This window comes from Mandrillus leucophaeus, unplaced genomic scaffold, assembly GCF_000951045.1.
Source record: "Mandrillus leucophaeus isolate KB7577 unplaced genomic scaffold, Mleu.le_1.0 Scaffold829, whole genome shotgun sequence".
NCBI lineage: Eukaryota > Metazoa > Chordata > Mammalia > Primates > Cercopithecidae > Mandrillus > Mandrillus leucophaeus.
In genome coordinates this window covers 632,375-638,374 of record NW_012109019.1, presented here as the reverse complement: position 1 = coordinate 638,374, position 6,000 = coordinate 632,375, and the positions used below count along the sequence as shown (strand labels likewise).

The following is a 6,000-nucleotide window of genomic DNA, read 5'->3' as shown; positions in this document are numbered from 1 at the left end:
AACAACAATGAATAATAATAAAATAGAAAAATTATAAAAATAGACTGTAATAAAAGGTGAATATGGTCTCTCTCTCTCTCCCAATATCTTACTGTTCTGGCCTCACCTATTTTCAGACTGTGGTAGACCCTGGGTAACTAAAAACACTTAAAACCGGCTAGGTGCAGTGGCTCACGCCTGTAATCCCAGCACTTTGGGAAGCGGAGGCAGGCAGATCACCTGAGGTGAGGAGTTCAAGACCAGCCTGGCCAACGTGGTGAAACCCTGTCTCTACAAAAAATACAAAAATTAGCTGGGCGTGGTGGTGTGCGCCTGTAATCCCAGCTACTCGGGAGGCTGAGACAGGAGAATCGCTTGAACCTGGGAGGCGGAGGTTGCAGTGAGCCGAGACTGCGCCACTGCACTCTAGCCTGGGTGACAGAGCGAGGCTCTATCTCAAAACAACAACAAAAAGTCAATAAGCGTGGTGGACAAAAGAAATAGGAGAGCAGGTAAGGAAATGGTGGGGTGGGGAGGAGATGAGAACAGGTATTAAGTAGGACGGTCAGAAAGGGCCTCAGGGAGAAAGTGAAAGCCCAGCAAAAACCAAGGGAGGTGAGGAAGTGAGCCAAGCAGCTATCCGAGGGAAGAGCTTTCTGGGCAGAGGGAATGGCTGGGGCAAAGACCCTGGGCCTGGAGGTGGAAAGGTGTCTGGCGAATTCTAGGAGGAACAAGGGTACCAGTGTGGCTGGTGAGGAGCAAGTAGGAGAGTAAAAGAGGTTTTCATAGAGGTAAGGGACTGGGAAACCCTATAAACCACCGAAAGGGATTTGGCTGTGGTTGGATGTTAGGTTTTAATTATAAAAGGATCTGCGTTTTTCACAACTTGAAAGTGAGCTACAGTTAAAATGAGACTTGTTCTTATACCTGAAAGTGACCAGAAAATTAGGTTCTGGTCTTTAAGAGATGGAAGAGGGAAATGTGAAGGGGCGTATTCCTTTCCCCCGCCCCGACCGCTCTGGGTTGGAGAGCCCAGCGGCGTGCCCCCTCCGTTCCGAGTGACAGCCCAACCAGTCCTCTCCCTTCTCGGCCCCGCCTCTCCCGCTGCCTTCTGGATCTCGAAGGGTGCTACAGTACGATAGGTACGCCCCTCCCTTTCTCCCGGCCTGGGCTCCGTTCCAGGCGACAGCCCAATCAGGGCTGCCTTTTGTTTCTTCGGACCGGTTCCAGTCTGGGTTCTCGTCCACGACGACCACCCAGTGAGACCCCGCCCCTCCCACCGCGGTTCCGCCCCTCCCGGAGCGACCGCCCAGTGAGGCCCCGCCTCTCCCGCCGCGGCCCCGCCCCCTCTGCGTGTGAGCGCGTCTAGGCCCCGCCGCGTCCGCCACGCCCAGCGCTCGGCAGCGCCCGCCCCACTGGCCTGGCCCGCCCCCCGCACCCGGCGTTCTTTCGCCCGGCCTCCCGTTCTCGCCGGCTCTCTGGCCAGCCCCCGAAGACGTGGAGCGCTGCGGCGGCCGGTGAGTGGGGAAGGGCACCTCGGACCCCCAGCTGTCGGCGGCAGTGCCCGGCTCCGTGCAGCGACAGAGCCCCGGCCACTGCAGGCTCCAGGAGTTCCTCCCGGCCGCCGCCCTGCGTTCCCGGGCCGCCTCCCGGTGCCGGGACCCCTGGGGATGGGAAGTGGGACCAGGATAGGCGCGGAGGCTGTGGGGGCAGGGATGAGTGAAGGTGTTGCGGGTAGTGGACGTCGCAGGGGAGGGGAGAGGTTTATAGAGGGAATATGGGTCTGGGACGAGGGTTTGAGTCCTGAGAGACGCGCGATGAGGCTGAAATTTGGGGCTGGTGGAGTCAGGATGGGGGATGTTAGGGGCCTCAGCGCTCTGGGGAAGGAGGCAGTGAGTGGGGTGGTTGGCGGAGCGGAGTGAAGGGTGGTTTTTAGAAGGGCCAGCTCGGGGTCCCGGGATTCTTGCTTCCTGGGCAGTCCGGGGATCAGGGCGGGCAAGGCTGTCTCCAAGCGGGTTTGGCCGGAGCGGGCTTGCAGGATAATGCTCACATCGAGGTGATTGGGTTTCCAGGCTTTTGACTGGGACATACTGTGCAGTTTAAATAATAGATACCTGTCTGGCTGGTACCTGGGACACCTGAGAAACGTGGATGGAATGGGGTTCTCCCCTACAGGCAGCGTCTGATTTTCTGGGTGCCTTCACAGCACCAGCATTGGTGTGCGCTGCCTTCTGTAAAACCTTGTATTCCAACAAAACGGTGTATGGAGATCCCAGACTTAAAAAGTGCAGCTGAGGTTTATTCAGACTCAGGACACAGTTGTATCATATTGCCTTAAATCCTGCGGAGTTTAATCCCGTGGGGTTTAAAGCGGTTAAATCCACTTTGTAGTGTCGACTTTTAATTTAAAGTCATACAAATCTAGAGGACTAGATGTTTTCTAAGGGCCCATTCTGCATGATAAACAGTTTAAAATTCAATGTGGAAAGTAAATCATCTGTTCTGAACAGCTGTTGCTGAAAGAATCGTAGAGTTGCAGATGAATGAAATTTGAAAGCTCTAAAATAATGGAAGGGCATAGAAAAGGCTTGGTAAATTGGGGTGTATGTGCACTTAAACCCATTTAAACTTTTTTCTTTTTCTTTTTCTTTTCTTTTTGAGACGAAGTCTTGCTCTGTCACCCAGACTGGAGTGCAGTGGCACAATCTCTGCTCACTGCAACCTCCGCCTCTCGGGTTCAAGCGATTCTCCCGCCTCAGCCTCCCGAGTAGCTGGGATTACAGGCGCCTGCCACCATGCCCGGCTAATTTTTGTGTTTTTAATAGAGATGGGGTTCCACCATGTTGGCCAGGCTGGTCATCAACTCCTGACCTCAGGTAATCGTCCCACCTTGGCCTCCCAAAGTGCTGAGATTACAGACGTGAGCCACCGCGCCTGGCCAACTTTTTTCACTGTAGACACCTTTGGAAGACAGAGAAAAGTATAAGGATGAAAATTAAAATCTGTAGTTTTGCCACATGTAATAACATTTTGATGCATTTCTTCCTAATTTTTGTATTTTTGTGTATATGAATGTACACAAAATTAGGGTAGTGTTGTTACATAATTGGGGTAATAATGTCATATTACTTCATACTTTTGCTTTTTCTTTCCACCTTACATTTTCTCATTTAGCATTTTTGTGGATCAGATTCTTCTTAAACATCTTTGAAAATGCTTATATAATCATCATGTGGATTCATTCTTTTATTAACTATTAGAGTTTTTAGTTATGTGCCTAGTACTGTGCTTGGAGGTGAAAAATCATTGTTGCTCAAATAGATATATTTGTCATGGCTTGCATGACAGCTGTACTAAGCCTGTTTCTCATCTATCAGTTAAATTGTCTCTAGCCTTCTGTTTTTATAAGCAATAAACCTTTGTTTTAATAACCGGTTACAAGCACACAATAAGTCTCATGTCATGTGTGAATCAAAAACTGTAATTTTTCATGTGTATGAGTTTTTGTGTGTATGTGTTAGGAAATTACAGAATTTTTGGGGGAAGAGGATTTTTTTTTGGGGGGGGGCAAGGTCTCACTCTGTTGCCCAGGCTGGAGTGTGTGCAGTGGTGCAGTCACAGCTCACTGAAGCCTCGACCTCTGGGCTCAGGTGATCCTCCCATCTCAGCCTCCTGGGTAGCTGGGACTACAGGCAGGAGCTTCACCATATCCAGCTAATTTTTTTTTAAAATTTATTTATTGTAGAGACAGGGTTTTGCCATGTTGCCCAGGCTGGTCTTGAACTCCTGAGCTCAATGGATCCACCTGCCACGGCCTCCCAAAGTGCTGGGATTACAGGCCTGAGTTACTGTGCCCAGCCCCTGGAAGAGGCTCTTTTTAAAAAGTTTCTTGTTTTGAAATAATTTTAGATTTACAAAAAATTGCAAACTAGTACAAATTTCCTTATGCCCTTCACCTAGCTTCCCCAGATGTGAACATCTTAGATGATGATGGTACACTTGTTAAAACCAGGAAATTGACATTGATACAATTCTGTTGTGTAATCTACAGACCTTATTCAAATTTCACTAATTGTCCCGCTAATGTTTAGGATCCAGTCTGAGATCCTACACTGTATTTGATTGTCATATGTCCTTAGCCTCTTTTAACCTGAGCATCCTCCTAAAAAGGATGACCTGGTGCAGACCTGTAAAGTGAAGCAGGCCTCCTAGAAAGCACACATCTGCCCTGAATTCATATCCAAAACCCATCCCTTAGAAGGAGATATTTATCTTCCTTTTCTATATAAATAGACTACTGTTTGATTAAGATGTATAACATGGCAGGGTGCTGTGGCTCACGCCTGTAATCCCAGCACTTTGGGAGGCTGAGGTGGGTGGATCACGAGGTCAGGAGATCGAGACCATCCTGGCTAACATGGCGAAACCCCATCTGTACTAAAAATACAAAAAAAAAATTAGCTGGGCTTGGTGGTGGGCACCTGTAGTCCCAGCTACTCGGGAGGCTGAGGCAGGAGAATGGCGTGAACCCGGGAGGTGGAGCTTGCAGTGGGCAGAGATTGCCCCATTGCACTCCAGCCTGAGTGACAGAGTGAGACTGTCTCAAAAGAAAACAAAAAACAAACAAAAAAAGATGTATAACCAATAAGGCACTTTTTAATTACTTTTATATGCCATTTCTAAATCATCTGGGAGTTACAGAATAGAAAGGATGATCTGAATAATCCATGCTTATTATCTCTTTTATTAGTCTATGAATTGGCAGTGGGAGTCTTTCAAAAATAGAGTGCCAGATGCTGACTCTAGTCCTTGGGTCTTTTGGAGGAAAGAGTAATGGCCTTTACTCTTTACCAAGTGTGACCAACTTGTCCTAGTTTTAAAGGTCTGTGTCTTGGGAACTTCTTCAGCCCAGGGCAACCTCACAGCCTCTAGAGCATTTCTACTAAGAAGCCAGAGTGTATTTCTGACATAATTCTAGCCAAAACAAGCAAACCCTTGGCAGTATCGGGGGTAATGAGAGTAGATGGAGGCATGAGTGAGAGGAGGAAATACTCTTGTTTTCCTCACTGGTGCTTCCATGGCTAGACCCAGCTGGGTGATTGTGTGCAGAGGTCAGTGCAGCATCTAATCAGGCCTGGGCTGTTGTGGCAGGACTGTCTTCAGTATCCTGTGTCTCACCTCTCCTGGACCTTCCTGTGGAATCCTGAGGGCATGGAGTTCCCTCAGGGAGTGGTCCTTACCAGCTTCCCTAAGTTGTCTGTGTTACTGAGAAACTATTATAGTAGGGATGGGTGTATGCGGGACTGATTTTCCACTCTCATGTCTGTCTACATCTGTGTAGCTGTCCAAGGCAGCTGCCCTAGGTACAAGGAGGGAGGCTCCCACAGTTGCTCTCACAATTAACTGCCTGCCTGTAGGTAAGTAGTGTCTCCGCATCTCAGGTCCTCTGGAGATGGCCTGGCCCTCTTTTAGCCTGGCCATTAAAATTGCAACTTTTGTCCTATGGAGATTCCTCTCATCTTCCAGCTTGAGCAGTGTGGCCCTTCATTTTTCTCTTACTGAAGTGTTTCCTATTCTGCTTCATAACTGAGAATACTTTTCGTTCCTGTTTCTCCTTGAATCTGGAATAAGGTGATTCCTGAAGACAGTGTTATGCATTTCCTTCTTAACCTTTGAGTTTGTGATAATTCCACTGACTTTTTTTTTCTTTACCCAAACTCAGGAAAAGAATAATCCTCAGAATAAATATTCCATTATTCTTTTCCTGATCTTTGTTAAAGTAACTCCCAAATCTCCACACACTCCCCTGACCTCTCTGTGGTGAACTTAGTGTGTTTCTCTACATCTTGACCACAATGGTCAGACTTTACCTCTTGTGGGCCAGTGATCCAGTTGTTAATGTAAAATGTAAAAGCCACATTAATTTAACTTATTTGTAGGTCTCTCTTTGACCCTGTGTGCAGTTCAACACATGATAAAGAACACAATTTGGGATTGCTGTCTCTTGATCCCATGCCACAG

General features: G+C 48.1%; 1 protein-coding gene across 5 annotated transcripts in view; it reads left to right on the top strand.

Moving 5' to 3' along the window:
• The first annotated feature begins 1,333 nt into the window (after positions 1 to 1,333).
• ANO10 (anoctamin 10) overlaps positions 1,334 to 6,000 on the top strand; it is a 260,737-nt gene continuing 256,070 nt past the window's right edge. For 2 of the 5 annotated variants that reach the window (XM_011968089.1, XM_011968085.1), the window contains exon 1: positions 1,334 to 1,496. The gene's annotated coding sequence lies outside the window, so the exon portion shown is untranslated. Of the gene's footprint in view, positions 1,497 to 5,329; positions 5,397 to 6,000 lie in introns of all 5 variants that reach the window. The other 3 variants (XM_011968088.1, XM_011968087.1, XM_011968086.1) reach the window with 2 other exon arrangements.